The 14,259-nt window shown below is 33.3% G+C and overlaps 1 long non-coding RNA gene and 1 pseudogene across 1 annotated transcript; one reads left to right on the top strand and one right to left on the bottom strand.

Annotated features, from left to right (window-relative positions):
* Positions 1-4,183, bottom strand: part of LOC107607570 (putative magnesium transporter NIPA6) — a 4,336-nt pseudogene extending 153 nt beyond the window's left edge.
* A 726-nt stretch (positions 4,184-4,909) lies between these two features.
* LOC148553945 (uncharacterized) lies at positions 4,910-7,954 on the top strand. Its single transcript, XR_015892026.1, has 5 exons — positions 4,910-5,108; positions 5,179-5,245; positions 6,519-6,632; positions 6,847-7,081; positions 7,621-7,954. It is a non-coding gene; the product is annotated as an uncharacterized LOC148553945 (long non-coding RNA).
* The last annotated feature ends 6,305 nt before the right edge of the window (positions 7,955-14,259 follow it).

Genomic DNA, 14,259 nt, shown 5'->3' with positions numbered 1-14,259 from the left:
AGACAATGATCATTTCCAGAAACAGCAGAAGTTTCTTAACTGAAACATTACAAGAAAATAGGAAAAAAAGTTTATCTCACAATTACACTAAAAAATCCTAGTCTATCTTGAATATTGACTATATGCCCGACCCCAAGACATTTTTAGGCTTCTAACTTCCCTTTTCTAATGCCCTTTTATTTCTACAGATTCAATGGCCATTGGTGTAATGATGTATACCATTTAAGCAAGCAACAGTTTCAAGCTCCAAGTCCATTTTGCATGTGTAAACAATTTGCATATTTTAGAAAGTGAATCAGTGAGGAAAATAAGTCAATAAGTGCAATTATGAAGGTAAATACAACTATGAGGAGCTTATATAACCAACATGCTCATCAGTGAGGAATGAGGCATTACCTGTAGAGAATGGAGGATCTGGCTCTCTTATAATATGCAATACTATTGTGCCAGATAACACTGTGATGAAACCACATAGCTCTGATGCAATGCTGCTTATACTTTAACCAGAATAGTCCTAATAAGAAAAAGAGGATAGAAGATTACAACAGATAGTTAAGCACTTGATGTGTGAGATAACTCATTCTTTTAGGGCACACTTTTTGTTTTGTTTTAGTGAATACTAACCTTAAACATGATTGCACTAGCTAATATTGTAAAAGATGTGAACAAGGCATAATAGCTTGGAGACACAACTGCAGTGTTAAATGTATCTAATGCCTGCAAACATGAAAGTGTTTGTCACCATATAACTCCAAGAAAATGATGCAAACAAAAGTTATGAAAAATAAAAAATTCGAATACAGCCTTCTATATCATCAATTGTTAGTCTAGGTCAAGCATGACATTTCTGTTATTTGGGTTAGAGGGTTACACATTGAACTTCTAGATTAGCTCTTAGCTTCCAAATCATTTCTTCAATTGGAAAGTGACTTTAGCTAAAATCTTCAATCTGAACATGGAACGGCCAATATAGACAACAAAACCAGAGTCTTCATGTCGTAGTGAATATAACACAGTGAAAGAAACCACACAACAGATATACGGGCAGCATACCTGGTTGAACAGCCAATAGCCAAATTTCTTAAATAGAAGTAAGAGACTTCTCTTGAGGCGCATGAAGTACAATCACAGTCGATCCTACAATGCACATAAGACACCCCAACATGCCATTCTCTGCAGCTTCTCCTTAAGCATGAAATGTGCCAACATAGCACTACCCCATTTCCACAAACCACAAAAAAGTATTATAATTACATAATCATATATCTATCAACAGATTGTAACAAAATGGCAGAAACATACAGGATAAAGTCATTTCTCAAAATTTTAAAATGGCAAATTTGTTCCCATCGTCCAAAAAAGGGTGCTAGAATATGGATACAAGTATGTGGTATGATATATAAAAACTCAATTTTATGAAAGAAAATAGGTACAAAGATAAGTTTAAATGTAACAATAGTATTTGATGTAAATACTCATGCAGACATACTTGAGTAAAAGAATTAGAACATTCAAATCCTCAATAACTCTACTTTATTGATTCCTCATTATTTTAGTTTACCAAATTAGGAGTCTACTCAAATTAAAAAATCGGAACTCTTACCTAACTATAATACGCAAAGCACCAAGAGGAGTAATAAGAACAACTGGGACATAGATGTATGCTATGAATTAGCAATCTCTCCAACAATCACTATAACCAAACACACTCCAAAATCAGCTAAGATGTAGTGGCATTGTGCGAATGATGAGGCATTCAAGGCATGGATCTATCTTAAATATTGTAAGCCGACACCTAAGATGTAGGAAGTGTTATCTGATGTGTATGGTCATGTTCATTGCATGTTTTACATGGCGTCTCAGAAAGAGAGAAGGTTTTAAGCGCTAGTTTGTTAATACGTAATTGTTTGTATATATGTTAATACGTAATTGTGTATTTATTCAATTAGTGATCAAGATATATGTTAAAGCTTAACACACAAGCTTAATACAAGTTCATTGTTGTGATATGAATTTTGGTGCAAAAAGCATATTGTATGCTTGACACTGTGGTGTGATTGTATAATTTTTGTTTAAGGAAGATCAAACAATTGGATGGGTTAAATCATCGTAAATATTTTGAGTTGTACATTGTATTTTTGCTAGGTTGTAAACTTGCAAAATGCAGAACACAACTCAGTCTGTTCATAATGATTTTCCCATTCAACTATATCCGTCTTCAAAAATAGGCAGGAACAATATAAGGTTGATATTCGATATAGGTTTGATTTGATCTAAAATCTACACATATGATTAGGATTGTTGGATTTGGTGCACCTCAAATGGTATATGAAAAACTGTAATGAATCCCCACAAAGATTGCTAAAATGAGAAAACTTCAAAGAAAATTATAGGCTTATGATGAAGTCAAAGAACTTCTAATCTTTCACTCAGTATTGACACAACATGTCCTAATTTTCTTTCTTAAAAGTAGTTAAAAGTTTGCTCGACTTTAAGATTCTAGATTCAAATCTTACACTCAATCACTTATATTTCTATGGTTACCTATCTTGTTAGCATGGTTTCATTGTTTTTTCCTTAATCAACTATATATTCTTATTTAAAGTTAGCTAAAAAATTTATATATTCATTATTTTGAAGACATCAAATGACTATGATTTTTTTAGTAATTTTAAATTATATATATTTGTTTATATGAAAAAAAATCATACTTCCAAATTTTAATATAATAGTAATTCGTATTATTACAAAAGTATTTGCTGGTAGCAAATTGAACAATTACTTTAAATTCATAACCTATTTGAATTATTATTTTTAACAATAAATTACTAAAAATAACAACAAATATTATATTCCAACTAGTTCTATAATCATTTTTTATTGCTCAACAATTATATATGTGTTGTATATATTATTGTGTACATTTAAGAAAATATTATTTATATAATTAATATGTTTATTATTATTTTTGTTCTTTTTGTTATTATTTTACAAATATTTGTTATAATCTGCTTACTTTGAAAAAGATAAATATTATATAAGTTACAAATAATATGCATAATTTACACTAAGGAACTACTATTTTATCACAAATGTGTCAAGAATGTATGGAATATCCTTAGACATGTTCAAAGTTTTTTTTTTACCTTTTTTGAAGGATGATTTTCATAAATATATATTTTTTTTACTTTTCTATATATTATACCTTCTTGTTATAATAACAAATAATACTAATATGTTAAATACATTTATTCATAAGTTATTTTACATAATATTTTGTAGATTTTTCATTGTTTAGAAAACTCTCACTTTTCAATTTTTATGAGATTATTTTGAAATTATATAAATATATTTATCCATGACATAGTATCTATTGATTTTTAGAATAGGAAACGAAGAAAGATAAAATAATTTAATATTAATTTTCGTCACTAAAGATTATTTTTTTGTTAGTAAAAACTCAAATAAAGTTATTTTTATGTAAATTGGTGATGAAAAAATTGTTTATATTATAATTTATTTAAACATATTAAATTATTTAATAATTTTTAATTATTAATTTCGTATAAAAATAATTACACACAAGTCTTCTTTTTTTGACGCACGTATAATAGAATTGAAGCAATGCATATTATCTGAGATTAAATGGGTATCAACTTATATAAACTCTGTTAACTTGAAACTATTAGATAAGATATATTTTTACGAGCTAACCAGTTTGCTTAATGGTTTTTTTTTTATTGTTCTTTTATATTTTAATTTTTTAATTATTTTGTTCAATGAATCTTTTGTTATTGTTATTTCTACTTTTTAATTTCTTCCCTAAATTCTCACATCTATTCTTTTTTTTAAAAATACTTTATAACTTTTATAACATTACAAGAAAATTATCCATTTAATAATTCAGATTATATTTGAAAAGCATAATCTATTTATAGAATAGGTTATGTTTTTTTATATTATTTTTTTATAATAGAATAAAAAATATAATTATAACATCACTTAAAAAATATCTTTTTAAATAATAAATATTAAAAAGATTACTTATAAAAGTAGAACTTTATTTTAATATTTATGAATATATTTTTCTTAAACGTTTCTCAAAAGTGTTTCCTATGCTTAGTGCGCGCTTAATGAAAATTTTTTAAGGCCAAGTTTTCAAGTTACTGAATTTACCTGCCATTCGAATTCACAGAGGTTTTCTTCTTCACCAGTAGCGGAATTTGAAACAAAATTTTGGGGGCCAAATAGAAAATAATTATCAAAATATTTTTTTATATGGACCTCATTTAAGATAAGCTCGTCTAATCTCATCTCTCTGGTTTGGATGATACTGCCAAATTTAAAGCCCTTTTTCAAGATCTCGTTCCAAAAAGTTAAAGTTAAAGTCATCCGATATAACTTTTTGAACTTTTGAAGGTTATATCTCACTTTCTCCGTGATTCATTAAAGTAGAAGAACAGTGTTGATATTGTAAAAGTTATATGTTCTCCTTCTTAAATATTAGCCTTCCCCTTAAAAAATGTATCAATTCTTTGATTTTTCATTATTATTTTATATAAAAATTTAAATATATATCCTGTAAAATATATAAAGAAGAAGTTAGAAGCACAAATATTAAAATTTATAATATTTATTGAATTTTTTAATCAATTTATACAAATACAATAATATTAATACTTATTGAATATTCTATTATTTTTTATCATATAAAAAATTAAATTAAATAAATAGTAAAATATAAAATAATATTAAATTACATAAATAAAAGATATCTAATTTTTTATATTTGAACCTAAAGATAGAGAGAGTGTTGTTTATTGAACTTATTAGATACTTTAAATCATAATAAAGTATTTAAGTCAATTGAACTATTTTTTATCTTTTGAAAAAATATTACTAAATTTTTTATAAAAAATTTGGGGGCCATGGCCACCCATAAGCTCCACCACTGTTCTTCACCTTCCTTCATCTCTCACCGTCACCGCCACTCGCCATCGTCGTCTCGTGCGCTCACCATCGTCGCCTTGGGCGCTCACTGTCGCTGCTCCCAATCGTCGCAAGCCTCGTGCGCTCATCATCGTCGCTCACCATCGTGCACTCACTAGGTAATCATTCTCTAATTCAATCTCTATCTTCTTTTTCTCGCTCATTACCTCACTTCTTCTCTCGTTTCAGTGTCGAAGAAGGTGTGTGTGGCTATGATGATGATGATGAACAACAATGGCCAAACGAGACAGAGATGGTATGTTTCGTTTTTCCTAAATTTGGTTCTGTGAATTGGGGAGGTTCTGCAATTATAGGGTTTTTAATTTTGGGAGTTTATCTTTTGAATGTGTATTGTTTCTGGTTGTTAGGGTTCTAGGTTCTGATTGTTAGAGATGGTATATTTAACTGCATTTTATATATAATTAAATGCTGGATTTGAGATTTGTGTGGTATAAATAACTGAATGCACTGGTTTTGATGGTCAAACTTGCTTCTGCTGTAATCTATGTTTGTTTATTAATTCCATGAACCATGTGTTCTTCTTCATTACTTATTAGTGTTATATATTTTACTTGGTTTCATTTTTAGCATCCTTGGAGTAGTACTGTTTGTATGGCAATTGATCTGGAGGCCATGGGTATTGGAGGGAAGTCTAGTATTTTTCAAGTCAGGTTATTGATACTCATAGTGCTATTTCTTTTGGTTCCACTATTTGCAAGTTGCCTCTCTTCTTTGCTAATTGAAACAAAGAGAATGTACATAGTAATGGTGTCATAATTGTGTCTTTTGAATCATTTGTGATTTGTAGTATTGTTTCCACACTTTAGATGCCTAAACTGTGTTTTGCATTGGAAGTTATTTATATTGTTCATAGTTGGAAGCTCTTACAAGGATTTCTCATCCTCGTCCTCTTTAATTCTCTTCTCTCCTTGGTCTGGGTTAATTTTTTTATTTTTCAATCTCATTTTAGATTCTTCTTATTTCTTGGTGATATGATACTAATTTTCATTTTGTGGAATGGATTTAAAACTGTTTTGAGTCTTTGACAATTGGTTACTATGTTCTTGTAGACGTTTTTACTCATTCAACTTCTCTTGAATTTCAATTATTACAGTAGGAGCTAGGCACTTCTATCATTCTGCTGTGGTTCTGTTCTGTTGCAGCTGTGGTAAATACATAAGATTGATTGATAACCAGATAATTATGGTGCCATGAATTGTGTTAAACTATGCTGAATTGTGTTAAAATGGCTAATATTATGATAGTGTAAATGTTTAGCATGCCTATAATTTTGTAAGGTTATGCTGGTACACTCTTTGACAACTTGCCAAGATCGTTTACTGTTGAGTTTACTGAGCATTTTAAGAATCAATAAGGAATTGTATATTTCAGTGGTGGTGGAATAATTCGTAAAAACATATATATAATAAGAATGTAGAATGAAAAGTGAAAATTGCCTTTTCGATTAAACATCCAGTCTGATTCAATACTCTTTCAAATGTCGTGATTCATTCTTGTGCAACCTGCAGGTAGCTGAAGTGAGACAGAGAGTTTCTAACATGGCAGGCGTTATGAAAAAGGAAGTTCGAATTGTGGCATCTCCCCACCGAATTTGTCCTTTAGGGGATTATACTGACCACCAGGTACTTAAGTATATGTCTTTCTATTATGACAGTACAATTTTAACTCAATGATTGATCTTGAACACAAGTTTTATCAGAAACGTGATAAAGCAATGCATACCAGAGCTGTTTACTTATTCAATTTCCTAGCAGCTTTCTCTTGTAATTTCCCCTGAAATTCGAATGGGTTCTATTCTACTGTTTGATAAATGGTCCCTAAGATTTTATTTTGTAGGTGTTACTTTTTCAGGAGATTTTGAAGGGCAAGTTTGGTTCGATCTATCAGTGATCATAAAGTCTTCTTGTTTTCTCCTAAGTATTTTGTTGAAGTTTTCACCCATCAGTTGTAAAATTATCCTGTCAGCTGCATTCATTTGGATGTGTGCCACTTCTGTGGAAACAATTAGAGTTACAACTTGGGCCTAGTGTCAATTGTGATACTAACTAGCTCGTTGGTATTTCAACTATCAGTTATGATCTTGCACTATTCTCAATTTCATTTGCTGTATCTTTTCTTACCTTCTCTTTCACATTAAAAACCTTGTTTGGCTAGGGATTTCTGTGTATATCCTTGCTGCCTACTCTAATTATGCATTTTATTTATTAATAATATGCTAAGTTACTTATCCAATTGAGTGAAAAACATAATTTTCTCCAGACTGAACAGAAGCAATAAGGCTTGGTATCAATGGACCTTGGATCACTAAATCATATCTTGAAATGATCCTTGATAAAAAAAAGTTGGATTTGGATGCACTTTGATTTTGTCTTTTTGCACTCTATGACTTCTTAATTAATCAAGTTACTTTTTATTGTTTGATATTATTTCTTGTTATTTATGCTGATGACTGCTCCAATAGGATAAATATTTTGAGGATAATGAGCCAATTGGCTAAGCATAGCTTAACAAAAGTAGATTATATTAATTATCAAGATAAGAAGAAGGTTAACTTCCTTGATGGTCTGACTCATGCTAAACCTGATATTGTTTTCTTTTTACCACTTATAGGTGTTCCTCATCTTAGTACACCACCAGTGACTAATACATCTGTGCCTGGAAGTCAAGGCACTGCAATCATTGCACCAAAACCAATTCGCGCGACTCCTGACCTTGTTACCGGATTAGAGGATTTGTCTTGGCCATGGACTTGGTCCCTCAACTAATCAAATGGCTATTTCCTCGCAAAACCTCTGTTAAATTGTCTTTGTAAAGTTTTAGTCCAAATAGGAGGAGAGAGGGGAAGAGTTAGGTAGAAGAGCTTGTTTGTAATCTCATTCTGTATTATACATTTATTTTTTTATAATATTTGATTAATTTAATTAAAAATACAGAATTTTATATATATCTGACTAGGCATTTTTCACCAAAGCGTTTACAAAACAAAAAAAAAAAAAGTATAGCCTTTGTCAAAGGCATAATTTTTTTTATTTTTAGCTATACTTTTCAAGAGTTGTTGAATGAGTAATTTTCTTGTAATAATAAATCCTAATTGAATAAAAAATATATACATAAAAATTAAATTATTTTAAGATTTATTTATTTTTCTCACTTTTTTAGTTATTTAAACTAAAAAAAAATTAGTTGATAATGTGATTTTTCTAATAAAATCTAGATTTAAAATTTTTGTTTTACATTGAGAAATATATTTTTAAAAAACAAATTTAAATCAATTTTTTATTAGAAGACAGGTAGTAGCAGAAGAGCTTGTTTGATAATCAGATGAGGGAACTAAAAAATAATTACTAAAGATAACAAATCCCACATTATCATTCTTCAAAATCATAGCTGTTAAGAACAGAACGGTTCATTAAGGCTCAACTCATATGCTTATTCCATTGGCTTTCATCTCTTTTGGGTTCGACGAGTTATTACGAGTAACTTCACTTCATCAAGCCAGGAAAGAAGCTCGACATCCTTTTAGAGTAGTTTCTTTATTTAGTTAAAATTTTCCAAATTTACATTATACAAAAATTAAAAGATTCTAATATGAAATTTTGAAGATGAAATCTTTCTGGATTTTGTCTATAATTTAATGTAATCTAAACCACTTTAATTTACAAAGTGAAGCTTATATTAAATGTGCGGAAAAGCTCTGCATACAAGCCCTAATGGCTTGTATGCTTTACAAGTTCATTAAACAATAAAATCAAAATATGCGCTGCTTCAGGTACGTTGATTACACGCGCTATATAACATCGCGCGTATATCTAACTACCAGATTTAAAATATTTCTTTCCCTTTTTGTTTTCGTTATTTTGAGATTTCGTTGTTCTTCTTCTCGCGCGTTTTCCCTCCTTCTTCTCCATCGTTCTTTTCCTCTCCTTTTCTCACTAGCATCTTCTTCGTTTAGGTTACCTTTTTCTCTCTCTGCAACTCGAGCTTCGTTTTTATTTTTGATTTGTTGTTTTCTGAAATCAAAGTTTGATCTCGTTTTGAAGATAATGGATCATTCAACCTCAGATTGTCAGCTGAATGCAGGCGAAGTGGATTATGAGTCAGAATCTAACGAAGTCCCTGAGGTTTGATTTACATAGGATTAGTATGAATTTTCTTTCAGTAATTTGTATAGCATTGTGTAGTTGAAAAATTGCTGAACATTGACTGTGAAAGTAACACGTTTACCTGAATCTGTCGATTCAATGTATTAGTTGTGATTAATTACCTGAAATTTGTAGCAGACGCTCGGGTGTAGATCAATTCTTGTTTGGGTGTATTTTAGCTAGAAGTGTGGGTGTATCTACACTTTACTGGTTTTTTGTTATTTTAATTGACTTATTGTTGTTCAGGTGTATCAGACATGATTAGCTATGTTTTTAGTTTTTGAGATGGTGTATATCTGCAGGCTGTGTATTTACAGTTTATGGCTTTAAAAGTCATTCTGTAGTTGAGTTGTATCGTATTAGACATGATTGGGTGTATTTGAATCATATCTATGGGTGTATTCACAGTTCTGACACGGTGTATTTTGCAGTCTCTCTCAGTTGTTGATGACGAGCTTGTTCCAAAGGTCGGAATGACATTTACCACCCTTGAAGATGCTGGAAAATTTTACAGGAACTACGCCAAGGCTGCAGGTTTCTCTACAAGAGTTCGGTGCACAAATAGGAAGGGAAACGAGATTAAGAACCAACTGATTACATGTAGCAGAGAGGGAAAATGGAAATCTAAAATATCTCCGACCGAGAAGACGAATCCGACAGCCGGTTTAAACTGTCCTGCAAGAATTTATATACACACATTGAAGGATGTCGGTGCTTGGATCATTTCAAAGGTTGTGCTGGATCATTCACACCCCTGCTGTCCAAGTAAAGCAGAGATGCTCAAACAACACAGGGAACTAAGCATGTCCATTCGTCGTACGATAGAGAATAACGAGGAGGCCGGTATCAGACCTAGCAAAACCTACCAATCATTTGTTGCGGCTGCTGGGGGTCACCGCGAGCTAAATTTTATCGAAAAGGACGTGAGGAATTACATTACCAGGGAAGTGCGGAATGTTTCCGAACAAGAAGATGCAAAGGAATTCGGGAAATATTTGTTAAGAATGAAAGAGAAGAATCCGAATTTCTTTTTTGAGCTCCAACTCGAAGAGGATCAATCGATTAAGCTGGCTTTTTGGGCCGATGCAAGAAGCAGAGCCGCCTTTGAGTATTTCGGAGACGTCATTTCATTCGACACCAACTACAACACAAACAGGTAACAAATTGCCCCTGTTTAAGATGCTAAATTAATTTATTTTTACGAATCCGCATCAGAAGTGTATATTGGCTATTTCATTGGGTGTATGCGAAGCATTTGTTAAGGTGTAACTAATGATTTTGCATTCTGGACCATGGTAATTTGTTTCAGGTATAATTTGGTCTGTGGTTCTTTTGTCGGGGTGAATCACCACGGTCAATCAACACTTCTCGGATGCTCTTTGATGAAGAACGAAGAAATTGAATCATTCAAATGGTTATTTCAAAGCTGGCTTCGTTGCATGGGAGGAAACGCTCCGAAAGGGTTTGTCACCGATCAATGTGCATCCATGAAAAGGGCTTTAGAGGCCTGTATGCCAACAACAGTTCACCGCTGGTGTATTTGACACATCATGAAGAAGATTCCAAGCAAATTAAACGGGTACAAGGGACATGCCGATATCGAACAAGAAATGAGCCAAGTTGTTTGGAACTCTCACAGCAAAGACTCATTCGATAGGAATTGGAATGATTTTCTGCTGAATTTTGGTCTTGCGGACAACAAGTGGCTTTCAGGTAATGTCTTTTTAAAATATGCAGCAGAGGTGTAAATTGTATGTCCCCTCGGGTGTATTTACAGCCTGTGTTTGAGTGTATTATGCAGATCTGTACGAAGACCGTCACATATGGGTTCCTATCTATCTGGATCAGCACTTCTGGGCAGGGATGAGAAGCACACAAAGGAGCGAGAGCATGCATTCATTTTTTAACAAGTATATCACCCGGAACAGCTCGCTTATTCAGTTCGTCAAACAATATGATAATTGCCTCGGAAGCAGGGAGCAAGCAGAGAGAGAATCAGATGCTGCAGATTTTCATACGCTCATACCGTGTGCAACCAAATCCTGCATTGAAGCTTAGTTTCAAGATGCGTACACTCACGCAAAGTTTAGGGAAGTCCAAGCGCAATTCAAAGGAAAGGCGAATTGCATCACCAGATTAAAGAATTCCGCTCTAGGCTATTCAGTATACGACGTCGGAGAACAAGTTTCCAGCTCAATATTCAACAAGTTTGTGGTTACTTACGACTCAGTGGCAGCCGAGGTAAAATGCCAATGCTTATTATTCGAGTCGAGAGGGATACTGTGCCGTCATGCACTAAGCATGTTAAGCTTCGAACAAGTAAGCCAAGTGTCACCGAGATACATACTGGAACGATGGAGCAAGAAGGTAAAGAGGCGACACACACACATCAAGAGCAGCCACGACGAGCCACTAATGGAGCCAAGAAGCAAGAGGTTTGACCAATTGGTTTTTCGTTCGCAAAATATCTGCGAATTTGCCTCCGAATCGGAGGAGCTGACTGCAATTCTGCACCGTGCGTACAATAACGTCATGGCCGAGATGGAATCATTAAAAGCCAAAAGGAAGGGGACATCTTCTTTATCGCACGAAGACGCCAACTTGGAATCCGTTAACGAGCTTTAAAGCCCGCCAAGGATTCGAACAAGAGGACGTCCAAAAAACAGGCTAGGTTCAAAGCTGGAGAAACAGATCGCAAATGCCACGAAGAAGAAGAAGACGAAAGTTTTAAGCGAGGTAAAAGTACTGTTCTTTAAATTTGTGGCAATTGAGTTTATTTTTCTCGTTAATAGTTTAGGTAATGTGTGTGTGTTATATTTCAGATAAACCTTTTTGATGCTGCATCAGCGGTGCATTCAAATTGCAGCCAATATCAAGGACACGTTATGAGTTATCAGTTCAGGGTACCAGCAGCAGGGGATAACTCGTTGGGTGTATAGTTTTACAGAATATGGGTGTAAAAGCACTGTTATTTTGGGTGTATTTTCGTTAATTCACAATTTACATATAGACACATATATAGATACATATAGATCAAAAGCTGTAAAAATTCTCAGGTTATGGGTTTATATTTGATTTGATGTTTTTCTTCATATTTTAGTACATGTAATTCATACATTTTGAATACAGCACAGACAGTTTGGGTGTATATTTTATGCAATCTTGGGTGTATTTTTAGACTTGCGTTGGGTGTAACAGTTTATATATGCCTTGATTTTTTCCTTCATATTTTACCACCTGTAATACAGCTTTTGAATACATCACAGACAGTTTACCAGCACAGATAGTTTAACTATGGGAAAAAATATACATGGAATAGAAGTTGTTGATAAATGGCAAATATTTACATCATTTGTTCAATTTACAAACTACCAAGCAGTTGGATTACCCAGTTTCTATATCAGCAGAATTAATCTGACAAAACGGACTTAATAATATAGAGGATGGCTTCGACAGCCTTATAGCACTACTCTCTCTTATTGCCCGATCTCTCTGTGTATTCATCTCACTGAATAGTATCCGGGATGCGTACTCCACTCTATAGTGGTCCACCTCCTCCTACAATTAAAAAGTATATGCTGATTAAACAGCAATATTAATTCAGTAAAGTAATACAGAGTTATATGGTTCTAAAAACAGTTACCTGTGGCCAATTATTCCATTGATACTTCCCCTTTTTGATGTTTTCCGGCTCAATTAACTCCATCCACTTCATAACGTACATAGCGCAGTCATAGCTGAAAACGAAGAAAATAAATTACAAATCTCATTTACACAAAGTTTAATGTTCAGAGTCACAAATTTATACCTTGTTTTTTGGCCAGATATTTTAACATATGGTGATTTAATTTCCTTCTCCCTCTCCCCTTTCTGAAGAGGTTCCCCGCCGGCATATGTTATCAATCTTGAAAATACGTATCCCTTAAATACGAAAACAAATCAGTAATACACCCGAATGAATGGACAAGATACACCCAACGGAATGGACAATATACACCCATCAGAAGTAAAGAAATAGACCTATCTATTAAAGTAAAGAAGACAGAGGCAACTTATAGTGAATTTATTAATGGCCTTTCTCTCATCGGTGGGAGCTTTTTTGTGTAGCGGGTCAAGTATTTGACATTTCCGCTTTCTTGCATTTATCAGCCATAACCACCAATGCCCCGAGTAGCAGACAGGGGCAAAAATCTGAAGGATTGCCACATGTGAACAGTGTGTTATTTTATTTTGCAAATAAGTAAATAAGCATACTAACAAATTTAGCAAACGAAAACTTACATATGGGTGCGAAGTCAATTTTTTTCTATCTATGAAGGGAATGAAACTCGGGTAGGCTTCCACCCTAAATTCCTTTTTCGTTTTCGGTGATACGAATTCCCCGTTTGGGTGATCCGAAAGTGCCATGCACTGCAAGAATTGCGAAACAAGAAATGAAATACTAAACTTACACCCAATGGAACGTAAAAAATACACCCAAATCAATACAGAAAATACACCCAAAGTTCGGAGAAGTAACACTTACCACAATATCGGGGGGGGGGGAGACAGTATATTTGTTCTTTAAACCTCTTTTCATTTTTGTTGTTGAGGATGAGGCAGATGGCAGATACAATCTAGAAATATATGCCAAAATCAATTTTACATTAATAAGCATTGTAATTGACTTTGGTGTAAAAAGATTAATGTTATTCTAATATTACCTGAGATTCTATATCACTTTTTGCCTGTAGGGAGGCAAGGTGCATTCTCATCAAAATGTATTCTCCTTGGCCAATCAGAGTGCACATTTCCTCATACTCGTTAGTATTGCCATCTGCATCTTCCTTCAGTCTCGTCCCCCAGATGTAGCACTTTTGTTTCATATCATCTGGAATTTGATTCATTCCCCCAGGAGTTTCAAACTTTGCAGAACTTTCTCCCCCAGTCTCCCTCTGAATTTGTGGACTTGTGTTTTTTCCTTTCGCCGCGCTGCTTGCTATTCTTTGGACCAAACTGTCCAATTGTTCTATCAAATTCGTAGCTTCTGGAGATTTTTCCCTTTCTGTCTCCTGCGTTGACGCCCCCTCCTGGCTTGAATCAGTCAATCCAAGGCTGAATGATGGCA

This window comes from Arachis ipaensis, chromosome B7, assembly GCF_059453495.1.
Source record: "Arachis ipaensis isolate K30076 ecotype BB chromosome B7, ASM5945349v1, whole genome shotgun sequence".
NCBI lineage: Eukaryota > Viridiplantae > Streptophyta > Magnoliopsida > Fabales > Fabaceae > Arachis > Arachis ipaensis.
This window is presented reverse-complemented; position numbering and strand designations above follow the sequence as displayed.